Genomic DNA, 13,861 nt, shown 5'->3' on the forward strand with positions numbered 1-13,861 from the left:
TCTTGGGCAAGTCATTTAACCCAGTTTACTTCATCTTCCTCATCTGTAAAATGAGCTGCTAAAGGTAATGTCAAACCACTCTAGTATTTTTGACAAGAAATTCCAAATAAGTTCAGGAAATATCAGACACTATAAATGTATATCAACATCAGTACATTATTCATACATCCATTTTTGACTATAAAATATATAGGAATAACTTTTCTCTTTTCTCCACAACTTTACACATTCCAAATGTGATCTGACCAATTCAGCGCATAGAAGAACCATCACCTTCTTTTCTTCTGGTTATTATGTCCATTTAAAGTAAACCATACTAATCAACTGAATGCAAGAATTTTCTAAATGAAAATTGGTCTGGATTCATCTTTTTTTTTCAGGGTGGCTTAAAAACTCCAAGGCTTATAATATTTTAGAGCAAAAGTTTTCTTAAGCATGCCAATATTCTTGCTACAGAAATGTTGTTTCTATTTCTTTGAAGCAATGAGAATAAAATAAATTATGAAACTATTCTAGGTCAGAAAAATATGAATTTAGCAATAAAGTGAGAGAACATAGGGAGAACATGGTCTTTTTTCTCCTATTTTTATTCATTTTAAAAAAATAGTATGTACTTTTTTCTAGCCCCGCGTACCCAAAAACATCTTGTGTGATTTTTTTTCCAAGGGAACATATCATGTTCTCTGCCAAAAAAATTGGGAAATATTATTCATACAACTAATGCTCCCTAGATAATATGCAATATGCCACTATAGAAATAGTGACTATAATCAATAGAATTCAGAGAAATGCAGACTTAGAGGCAGAAGAAATATCAGAATCAAGTCTCTGTTTGATAACCACTTATTTATAGTAAGGAGAAAGTAAAGTTCTCTGAACTATAGTTTGCTTAACTGCAAAATGAAGATAATAAATGTTTTTATTATCACTCTCTTGTAAATGAGTTGAGAAAAAATGATCTGTAAATTGCAAGATGTTATGGAAATGAATCTGTGGATATTATTTATATTTTGTTGCCTCTTCCACTTTTCCTCCCTTCTATTTATTTAATTTAGAAATGCTGATGTTATCTTAGGCTATATGTATTTATGCGTGTATGTGTGTTTGTATGTATATATATATACACACATATATTTGTGTGTATTTTGCAAATGCACAAATATCTATGTTGTACATTTCTATGTGGATATATGCTATATAACTCAATATGAATCATGAGTTGTCTTGACAAAACTCTATTATTTTTTGCCATACTTCATTTTGTACAAGGCCAAACTTGCCTATGTTTTGTACATATCATAGCATTTCAAAATTGGAAGAGACTTTAAAAACTATTTAAGTTCTCCCAAATATGCAAAAAAGATTCCCTTATGCTTCATATCTGAGTCACTGTCCATTGTATGCTTGCAGATCACCAGTGAGCTTGGAGTACAATCCATGGAAGGCAGTTCCATTTTTTTGATCTCTCTAATTACTAAAATATTTCTTTTCTTTCATCAAGTATAAATTTTACCCTTTTCCCTCTCTACCTGTTGTTCCCAGTACTACTCTTTGGTGCCATACAGAATAAGTATAGTCCTTCTAACATATAATACTCCTCCCAATATTCAGACAACTTTTGCTTCCCTCAAGTCATAAGTAAAAAACAGAATGGAAAGTTGATATATTACATTTCACATTGACCTTTTATTTAAATCTCAGATATGTTTAAGGTACTTTCTTCAAAATTAAGATACTAATGATTTTATATTAAATATATGGGTAGAGAGTACATAAGGGCATAGTGCATTGAATGTTGGACCTGGAGTCAGGAAGATCTGAGTCCAAATCTGACTACTTACAAGCTGTGTAATGCTGAGCAATTTGCTCCATGACAAGCCACTCCAATATTTTGATAAGAAATATTTTGATAAGAAATCCCAAATGGGGTCATGAAGCATCAGGCACAACTAAAACAACTGAACAACAGCAATTTAAATATATAAAATGTATTATCATAGTTTAAAAGGACTTGAAAATACAAAACTAAAATATTCTGCTTGCTACATAAGCTATCCAATCTTAACATAATTTTATATAATGGGACATTATCCTATGCAGTACAATGAGCTAGTTAAATTTATTTTCATGGCAACTATCAATATTCCCTTTCATTAGAAAATAGAATTTTAAAATGTAAAATTATTACAATTACTATCATAGCATTGAAGATTACAAATTTTTTTTAAATTTAAAGAATGATTTATTTCTATGAATTATTAAGAATCCAGGTAAAACAATAGAATTTTCAAGCAGTCAATGTAGGATAAAAGAAATTTTGAGAGACAAATACAGGAAATCAAAAGCAGTTAACTGCACAGAATAGAGATTATGCTACTTATATCAATTATTAAAAAAATAATTATAAGACTATGTTGTAATATGTTTTCATGTAATAAGACTTAAAGGTACATAATATATTAAAAGAAAGTCCTTAAATTCATAAATGATGATTTGATATTTGCTTCTTGTCAGAAGATCAGAATATTTGTCAGTGCTTTTCACTTTACAAATTTTCTCCTGTGACTGGTAGCATGGCATCAATGAATGCAAATTAATTTCCCTTATAACCTTAATGTTTGCCTATGATCTAGATTTTTAAAAATATATAACATGTATTCATAATAATTTTATATTTGAAAGGCTGATTATGATCTGATTCCTGTTATTAAATGAGACCAACTCTCCAACAATGGGCTGGAAGTTTCCCTGAGGAAGGAAAGTCCCCCTCTCCTCTATGCTTCCCCTTTGTCTTCTTGTACATTATAGAAAGGGATAACTACTAACTTTTGGGAAGATTCAGATATAGATATTTAGAAGAAATATTATTAAATCCAACAAGTAAATACAGAATATTTTTTTTTAAAAAAACATCAATAGGTAGAAGTGAGGCCAAAGTAGAGCAGTTTCATTCCTTGTGTCTGACTTGTTTCTCTGGGTTGCATTCCTTGGTGACAGTCCCAGGGTGTGAAGGAGCACTAGCACACCAGAATTTGTAGCTTCAGGGGAGCAGGGACCCTTCTCAAGTTTCCCTGGAAGAAAAGAGTGTTTGTAGCCACAGACCAGAAACCAGGAGAAGAGGAAACACACTTCTCCTTAGATGATACCACCTTGGAAAAAAAAAAACCTGAAAATTTGTAGGTTCCTAAATGTTTCTCTGAAAATGACTGCAAAAAATCTTCGAAGTTTAGTTCAGTGTGCCCTTCATCCTGGAAGCAGAGCCCTACTTTAACAAAGAGTTAGAAATCAAGTAATATTCTGGGGAAAATGAGCAAACTTCAGAAAAAGATCTGACCATAAGAAAGTTCATATCTTGACACACACAGGAGAATATAACAAATTCAAAGCTCCTACATACTTCCAAGAAAAAGTTGCATTGGTCTCAGGGTACTAAAGAGCTCAAAAAGGATTTGAAAATCAAGTCAGAGAAATAGAGGAAAATTGGGGTGAGTGATGAAAGAAAATTATGAGAAAAAAATCAACAACTTGATAAAGAAGACAGAAAAATGCACTGAAAAGTAACACCTGTAAAACCAAACAAAATACAAACCAAACTCTATTTCTTAACCAGTACCAGGCAGTTGTGATGACTGATGTTTTATAGAATACATTTAGACCTAGTATAACTAGGTCATTTTTTTCTTATCTTTTTTCCCATCAGTTCCCTTGATATTCTTGACCTTTTGTTGTTTCAGATGAATTTTGTTACTATTTTTTTTCTAAATCTGGAAAAAGAGGTACAAAAAAAAGAATATATTTTAAGGAGCAGAACTGATCAAGTGGAAAAAGAGGCAAAAAAAATTCACCTTAGGAAAAAAATCCTTAAAAAGTAGAATTGGTCAAATGGAAAAACCTCAATAAAGAAAATAACTCCTTAAAAATTAGAATTATGCAAAAGGAAGTTAACTACTTTATGAGAAATCAAGAAATAATAAGATCAAAAGAATGAAGAAAGAATGTGAAATATCTCAGGAAAAAACAACAAATCAGAAAAATAAACCCAGTTTAAAAAAATAGACCCTGAAACAGATGATGAAAAAAAGAATTAGAAACCAGCTTTCAAGAAACTATCATAGAAAACTGTCCTGAAATTCTAGAACCAGAGATAAAAATAGAAATTGAAACAATCCATCGGTCACCTCCAGAAAGAGATCCCAAGATGAAAACTCTCAGAAATATTAAAATCAAATTTCAGTTACCAAATTCTGCAGAGAATCCAGAGTCACGATAACACAAGATTTAATTATTTGTACATTAAAGGATCATCAGTCTCAGAATATTATGGAAGGAAGAAGAGCTTGGATTACAGCCAAGAATCAACTACCCAGTAAAAGTGAATATACTCTTTCAGATGAAAATATGTGCATTCAATCCAATAGGGGACTTTCAAACTTTCCTGATGAAAAGACTAAAGCTGAACAGAAATTTTGTTCTTTAATTTCAAGACTCAAGAGAAGCATAAAAAAGCAAACAGGAAAGGGCAATATAAGAAACTTAATAATATTAGACTGTTTACATTCCTAAATGGAAAGTTGATACTTGTGACCTAAGAACTTTCTCATTATTAAGGCAATTAGAGGGGGTATATAGAGGCTGAGGGTATAATTGTGAGTTGAATATGAAGGGATGATAAATAAAAGTTGAGAGAGGAGTGTACTGACAGAAAAATAAAGGGAGAGGTGAAATGGAGAAAATTATCTCACATAAAAGAGACAAATAATACCTTTTACAGAGGAAGAAAAGAGAAGAAATGAAGGGGGAATGAGTTAACCTTTCTATTATCATAATTGGTTCAAAGGACTAATACACACTCAATATTCTCCCCTACAGGAAAGCCGGGGGGAAAGGAGATAGAAAAAAGGGAGGGATATTGCCTTAAATAAATAAAAAATAAAAAAAGAAGGGAGGGCAGATTGGGGAAGGGAAATTGGTAGCAAAATAATTTTGAGGAGAAACTGTGGAAAGAGAGAATAAATGGGAAGAAGTATGGAGGGAAATTCAGTTAACAATTATAACTGTGAAAAAAAATTTGAAGCCAGTTTTACTTATAAAAAGGTCTCTTTTCTCAAACATTTCTCAAACAGAAAGAGAAATGAGTCGAATTCATAAAAATACATGCCACTAAAAAGAAAAGTTACAAATATTTTGGAACATGTGGAACTTTTTCATTTATTATTATTTCTTCTGTATATAGACCTAGTATTGGTAATGTTGGATCAGTTTTATTGCTGTATTGACATAGCTCCATATTGCTCTCCAGATTGCTTAGATTATTTCACAACTCCACCAACTTTGATTGTTTCCTTTTTGGCCATCTTGGTCAATCTGATAGGTTTGAGGTGTACCTTATAGTTGTTTTTTCTAGTCAATAATTATTTGGAGTAATTTTCATATTATATGTAAATACATATATATATATATATATATATATATATAGTTTTAATTTCTTTGAAAATCACTTATTCCGATTCTTTGACCATTTATCAATTATGGATTGACTTGTAACCTTATAAATTTGATACATTTCTCTATATAGTTTAGAAACTAGAACTTTAACTGTACCCCTAACTGTGAAAATTGTTTCTCAGCTTTCTGCTTTCCTTCTAATCTTGGCTGCATTAGTTTTATTGGTGCAAAAAACATTTTTATTTAATATAATCAAAATCATCCATTTTACATTTTATATTGTAGTCTATTTCTTGTTTGGTCATAAATTTCTCCCCTTTCCATAGATGTGACAGAATGTTTCTTAAATTGTTAATTGAGCTATAGTATCAACCTTTATATCTGAATCCTGAAGCAATTTTGACCATATTTTAGTATGAGGGTGAGATGTGAGTCTATGACTAGTTTTTGCTATGCTGATTTCTAGTTTTTGCTATACCGATTTCCAGCTTTCTTGTAGTTTTTGTCAAATATTGAGTCCTTATCCCAGAAGCTAATGTTTCTGGGTTTGTCAAACAACAGATTAATCTAGTCATCTACTACTGTTCCTTTTTTACCTATCCTAACTCCAGTGGGATCATTACTCTATTTCTTAACCAGTACTTGGCAGTTTTGATGACTGATGTTTTACAGAATACATTTAGATCTATTATAAGTAGGTCACTTTCTTTCTTATCTTTTTCCCCATCAGTTCCCTTGATACTCTTGACCTTTTTGTCAATGTTTAGTATATATTTGAGAAACTAGACCTTTATCAAAAGAACTTCCTTTAAAATTCTTTGATATTACTCCATTGTCATAACTTTTAGCCTGAATATCCCATTTATTTTTGTTTATTTTGTCTCTTATTTTGTCTGACATCATAATTCCAAATTCTACTTTTTTTTAGTTACCTGAAGGATATTAGATTACACTCCAGCTTTTCATTTTAACTCTCTTTGTGTCTTTCTATTTCAATTGTGTTTCTTGTATACAAGCTATTGATGAATTCTGCTTTCTTCAATCTGATACATTTTATGGGTAAACTCATTTCATTCACTTTCAGTTATGATAATTGTATTTTTTCTTGATTCTATTTTCTTCTACTTCTCTTTCTTTCTTTGTATCCTAATCTTCCTTAAAGTCTGTTGTCCCTAATCACTGCTCCCTTAATCTTCCCTCTGTTTTATCACCCCCTTCCTTTCTCTTATTCCCTTCCTCAGCTATTTTCATATTGGGAAAGTTACATTTCTAAACTTAACCTGGATATATGTGTGTGTATGTGCATATATGTGTATCTATATCCATCTGTCTGCTTCATTTTTTGAATCAATTTCAATGAAAGATTTTTTCCTCATTTTTATCTTCATTATAAAATTTCTTCCTTGTATATCTCATAAGCTACACATTCTATCCTTCCCTGATCCCAATGCATCCTTTTTCCTAACTCCCTTTTAGGAGATCATTCCAGCATAATTAATTCACATCCATACCTTTTGTCCATGAGAATTCCTTTTAACTGCCTTAATATGGATGAAATTTTAAAAGTTTTTTAAACATATGTGTGTGTGTCTGTGTGTCTGTATGTCTGTGTTTTATCTTCCCATGTAAAAAATAAGCAGGTTATGTTAATTGAACTCCTTATGATCACTCTTTAAATTTTGCTATTTTATACTTCTCCTTAATCTTGTATTTTAATGTCAAATATTCTATTCAACTCTGTTCTTTATATTGGGAATGCTTGAAAGTCCTCTATTTCTGGGGCAGCTGGGTGGCGCAGTGGATAAAGCACTGGCCCTGGAGTCAGGAGTACCTGGGTTCAAATCTAGTCTCAGACACTTAATAATTCCCTAGCCGTGTGGCCTTGGGCAAGCCACTTAACCCCATTGCCTTGCAAAAAAAAACAGTCCTCTATTTCATCAGGGATGCATTTCTCTTCCCTGAAGAATTACAATAAGTTTTGTTGGATAGACAATTCTTGTTTATAATCCTACCTTCTTTTTCCTCTAGAATATTATATTAGATGTTCTCTGATTCTTTAACTAGAAACTGGTAAATCATGTGTATTCTTGACTATGACTTCACCATTATTATTCACCACTTTATTCTTGACCTGAGAACTCTTGAATTTAGCTATAATTTTCCTGAGACTTTTCATTTTGGCATCTCTTTTAGGAAGTGATTGGTAAAATGTTTTGATTTCTATTTTATCCCCTAGTTTTAGCATTTCAGGGCAGATTTCCTTAATAATTTCTTGCAGTATGCTGTCTAGGATCAATTTCTGATCATGGCTATGAAGTAATCCAATAATTTTTTAAATAATCCCTCCTTTGCCTATTTTCCAGTTCAGTTCTTTTTCCAATGAAATATTTCACATCTTTTTCTTCATTCTTTCAACTTATTTTTTTCTTGATGTCTCATGGGGTTATTTGCTTCCACTTTTTCAATTCTATTTTTTTTTTTTTTTTTTAGTTTTTGCAAGGCAATGGGGTTAAGTGGCTTGCCCAAGGCCACACGGCTAGGGAATTATTAAGTGTCTGAGGTTGGATTTGAACTCAGGCCCTCCTGACTCCAGGGCTGGTACTCTATCCACTGCACCACCTAGCCGCCCCTCAATTTATTTTTTTTAAGGAATTATTTTACCAGTGAGATTTTAGCAGGTTTTTTTCCTATTTCATCAATTTTATTTTTAAGGAGCTCTTTTCTCCAGTGAATGTTTATACCTTCTTAACTATTTGACTAATTCTGACTTTTTAAAGATGTTAGTCATTTCCTTAGTGAATTTTTGTGCCTTTTTTAATCTAGTCTTTGAGTATGTTTTAACAATTTTTTTCCATCTCTCTCATTTCTTTGCCCAATTGTTCCTCTACAATTCTTATATATTTCTTTAATTCTTCTAGGAATTCTTATTTGTCTTGGATAAATAACCTTTATCTTTGAGGTTTTTTTGGTACCTATGTTCACATAGTTTTCTTCTGAGCTTATATGTCTGTCTTCTGTGTTAACATAATAGTTGCGATTTTTTTTAATTGTCAAGTTATTTGTTTGTTGTTTGCTCATTTTTGAGCCTATTTTTTGTCTTTGAACCATATGTTTAAATTAATTTCTGTTTACCTGGGGTGGAAAGTTTCCATCTTTGGTTTCAACCCTTTTGTTCAGATGTTTTTAAAAATTAGTTCTAGGAGTCTACAAGTTTTTTGGGTTTCTAAGGCACGTGGTGTGGGGAGGGGCATAGTTACTGCTCCATTGTTCTGTGCAAAGAAGAGACCCTGATCTACAGTAGCCTTAAGCACCTTGGAATTGTAACCAAGACTTTTATTACCTTGTTGCCAGTCATTGCCACAGAACAAGTGTCAGCATAGGGTTATTTGTAATCTTTTTCTGACCAGTTGTCTGAGCCTTTTACTTTTTTCCTGATCTACTTTCCTTTTCAGTTTTCAATTACTTAATTTTTAATTTATGTATTAAAATAAGCATTTCAAAATATTAATGTGTGTGTTTATGTCATTCTGTTCTATATACTTCTCTTTTATCAGTTCTTCCTTTAGATGCAGATAGTCTTCCTTCATGTGCCATTTAAAATTACTTTAAGCATAATAGTAAAAAGGACTTACTTGCTCAATTTTTCCTTAACATAATATTGCTATTATTGTACAAAATATTCTCTTGTTTTGGTTTTTTTGTGATTTTTTGGGGAGGGGGTTTCAAGGCAATGGGTTTAAGTGACTTGCCCAAGGTCACACAGCTATGTAATTAAGTCTCTGAGGCTGGATTTGAACTCAGGTCCTACTGACTCTAGGGTTGGTGCTCTAATCACTGCACCACCTAGCTGTGCCCCCCATAATATTCTCTTGGTTCTGCCGAATTCACTCTTATTTCATGCAAATCTATCTATAATTTTCTAAATTCATCTATCCCATCATTTCTTATCTATTCAAGCACAACTGTATCCCACAACTTGTTCAGTTATTCCCCAATTGATGGGCATCAGCATGATTTCCATGTCTTTGCTACCACAAATCAAACCGCTAGAAATATATTTAGAACATATAAGTTCTTTTCTTTTTTCCCTTTAATCATCTTTTGGAATAGGCCTATTTGTGATATTGCTGAGTTAAAGGGAATATTTTAAGAACTCTTTGGTCATACTTCAAAATACTATCCAAATAGTTGGATCAGTTCAAAATTCGAACAGTAAACAATTTTTCCACATAGCCTCCAACATTTGTTACTTTTCCTTTTAATCATTTTAGTAATTCTGATAGGTATAAAATGATATCTCAAAGTTGTTTTAATTTGTATGTCTAATTAATATTTATTTAAAACATTTTTTCACATAAGTATAAATTGTTTTGCTTTCTTAATTGAAGATTGTCAGTTCATAACCTTTGACAATTTATCAATTGGAGAGTGATATCTTTGTATTTTTGAGGTTTGAGTCCTTTATCTGAGAAACTTATTCTGCCCAATTTTCAATTTTCCTTTGATCTTGTCTACATATATATTTTCTTACTTCCTTAACTTATTTCTCTAGAGTTGGAAACTGTAACTTACCAAAATAAATGACTATAAGCAAAATATTGTGTACCTCATCTTCACTGCCTCCTGAAAAAGCTCCAAGTTACCTCTTACCATTCTCTTAATCTTTTCTCTTAATTCTCTATATTCTCTGCCTTGGACAACTTAAAATAAAAGTGTCCTCTTTCTTCATGATAGTTGATCATTGTTGGAATAAATGAATGCATGAGTTGATTTGTGAAAGAACAGGATTTGAAAGAACATGAATTCATTAGCTAATAGGCAAAATTACATAGTGGTGATAGCTAGAGAAACACAATTCTGGTATGATATTGGGTAAATATATGCTATGTTCTCAGAAAATTTTAAATAGAATGGATACACTTAGAAATGAAAATGATATGAAAAAGTAGCAGCAACATTTTAAATAAAAGAAAATTTGAACTTTTGAACTCTTTGTCATTAACAGACTCATTCAAAAATAGCAAATAATATAGAAACAAAAAAAAAATAACAGTAGGGATCATAGTCTGAAATTTGTCACCTAAATAGGCTCATGGGATATTGTAGGATTTGAAAGGATTTTGGTGTTTTAATTTTAGTGGATATAATATAAATGGTAAATATAAAAATGATTTGGTAGTGTGAATAAATCCCTTTCTAATGGCATCTTACCAGGAAACATTGTGAAGTAATAGACTAGATTATTTTCATTTTTTGATGTATAGTATTATTTTCCTATAGCAAAAATATCCCTGAGCAATTTCCATGCTTCTGTAGAATTTGTGAGTTATTGGGTTAAGTGTTGTGATCAGAAACCATATAGTAATTGCTCTCAGACTTATTAGCAAGATGTCTTGGATAGAGTGTCATCTTGCCATCCCCATGGGTCCTGTTCACTAACCCCTTGCATTTTGACAGTAATTATCAACCAAGCACAAAACATCACTGACTACAACACAGAGTTCATTGAATAGTAATGTATCTGCATCAACTTTGTCTAAAGGACTGATTAAAATCTTAATTTTGATCAAAAGAAAGAATGGGAGAAACAATTTTTTTAAAACAGACATTAGCAGTAAAATTAATAATGGTTTAAAATGTTATATTACGTAATATAATCCCTTTTGTGGCAAGTTTGTTCTTTTACATTCTAACAGGGCCTAGAGCATCCTTATGGCATACTCATTTTGAAAATACTGATTGCACATCTAACACTTCTCCCTGTTTTGTGTCCTATAAATCACACCCTGGGAAGATACTGAAAAGGATTTTTTTTTAGCTCGATTGCTTTGTCCAAATTTCTTCGATATTTATTAGTTTAATTTTTTGCACTGTGGATATTTGCAAAATCCCTAATTTTATCTTTGCCATCTTAAACTTTCCTATGTCTTCTTTAATGAATTTTGATTTATCACACTGAATTTCCCATAGCTAACTGGAATACTTTAGGAGGACATAAAAGTATAAGATTACTGATGCAATTACAAATGCAATTCTGTATATCTGGTTACTGGTTCTCATTTGAAGAATGAAAATTCTTTTTTTAGGTTTTTGTAAGGCAAATGGGGTTAAGTGGCTTGCCCAAGGCCACACAGCTAGGTAATTATTAAGTGTCAGAGACCAGATTTGAACCCAGGTACTCCTGACTCCAGGGCCTGTGCTTTATCCACTATGTCACCTAGCTGCCCTAAAGAATGAAAATTCTTTAGGCAATGAAAAGTAATTTCTCTTTCTATTATTCCATATTGTTACTGAAGACACAGTAAGGTATAATGGAAAGTCATTTAATTGAGAGTTCAGAGGTCTGAGCAGCAGTCTGGATTTTGTTAGTAATACAACATGTGATCTGGACAAGACATCTTAGCTTTCTGAGGTCAGATTCTAAACTCTGTATGTGTATATGTGTTTGTATCTTGTGTATGTATGTGTGCGTGAGACAGAGAGAAAAGAGAATGACTGTCATACCTAAAAAAATATTTTATTAGAGTTTCTGATTCTATAGTGTTTACCTTAACACCTTTAAAAATTCCTGCCACTAAAGTCAAGCTTTCAGCTAAAACTCTAATTAAATTACTTACATTTAACATTATTCTCCCTTGTATTTATACATTTTTATTTATATGCATTCATATACTATAGTACATTGAATCCTTTTTTGGCAATGTTGGTTTCATCTATGTCTTTTGATCCTGAGGAGAGGAATGGAGGCAAATTAAATAGTGCTTACTATATACCAAGTACTGTGTTAAACACTTTATGAAAATTGACCCATTTGATTCTCATGAGAAGGCAATAAAGTAGGTTCTTTTTTATCCCCATTTTGCAATTGCTCCAGAAACTAAATCAAAGTTTAAGTGTCTTGCCCAACATCATAGTCATGTATATGTTAGTACGGATTTCAAGGTCTAACTAACATTGTACCTAACAAATGCTACATGCTTAATAAATATTTGTTTATTCATTGATTAATTTTCTAGCCCAGAAGTTCAGAAAAGCACATTATTAATCCTCTATTATTTGTAATAATGATACATGTTTGGCTTTCTTTGTAAATAATTCTGATCTCAACAGATACATTAATGAAATATTGGTGGGGTAGTGAACTGATCAAACCATATTGAAGAATGATTTATAACTGAAAGCAAAATGCTATAATACTGTTCATACACTACAACTAATAATACCTCTACTGAATCTATGCCCCCCCAAATTGAAAAAAAGGTCCTATGTTTACAGAAATATTTAGTACATTTCTTTTTGTAGTGGCAAATTAGAAATTGAGGAGTTGCTCATAACTTGAGAAACAAATAAGTTGTGGCATTTGATTGTGCTGGAATACTATAATGCTATAAGAAACGATGAGGGGACAGTGTGAGAAAAACATGATAAATTATTTATGAACTGATACAAAGTGAAGTGAGAACTGGAGATCACTGTATATAGCAATAAAACTATTGTTATGATAATTGGCTACTCTGATCAATATAATGAGCCAAAGCAATTCCAAAGGACTCATGATGAAAAAATGTTATCCACCTCCTGAGAGCATGAATGAAATCAGGAAATATTGAATTAAAATTTTCTTATTTTTTTTCTTGCATTTAAATATATAGCTAATATTTAAATATGTTTTATATAATGTGAATTGGTAGGGACTTAGGTGAAAGTGAGGAAGAATATTTGAAATTCAAAATATTAAAAATGAAATACCTAAAATAAATAAAAATAAATTGAAATATTAAAATATCTACCCATCCAGTTTCCTAATTTGCTTTTATTTCTAGCTTTAGTTGTGCAAAACCTTTTAAAATTTAATGTAATCAAAATGATTATTTTATATCTCATGATCCTCTATTTCTCATTTGATTGTAAGTTCTTATATCTATCTATCCATATATATATATATACAAATAATTTCTTCCATGCATCATTAATTTTCATGTATCACCTTTTATTTCTAACATGTTTATTTTGAGTTCATTGCTATGATATCACATTTTAGTTCTGTATCATGTACCCATTTTGAGCTTAACTTGATATAAATTGTAAAATGTTTGTCTATGACAAATTTATGCTAGACTAGTCTGATTTTCTTAACATCATTTATCAAATGATAAAAATTATTTTCTAATTAGCTAGGATCATTGGGTTTATTAACAACAAAACCAAAAGATTGAAAAAAATAGAAGAAAATGTAAAATACCTCATTAGCAAAACCAATGACATCAAAAATAAGTCAAGAAGAGACAACCTGAGAATTATAGAACTTCCTGAAAAAATTGAAGAGGAAAAAATCCAGGACTTAATATTACAGAATTTAGTGATGGAAAACTGCCCTGATATCATGGAACCAGAGGGAAAAATAATTATTGAAAAA

This window comes from Macrotis lagotis, chromosome 3 (assembly GCF_037893015.1).
Source record: "Macrotis lagotis isolate mMagLag1 chromosome 3, bilby.v1.9.chrom.fasta, whole genome shotgun sequence".
Classification (NCBI taxonomy): Eukaryota; Metazoa; Chordata; class Mammalia; order Peramelemorphia; family Peramelidae; genus Macrotis; species Macrotis lagotis.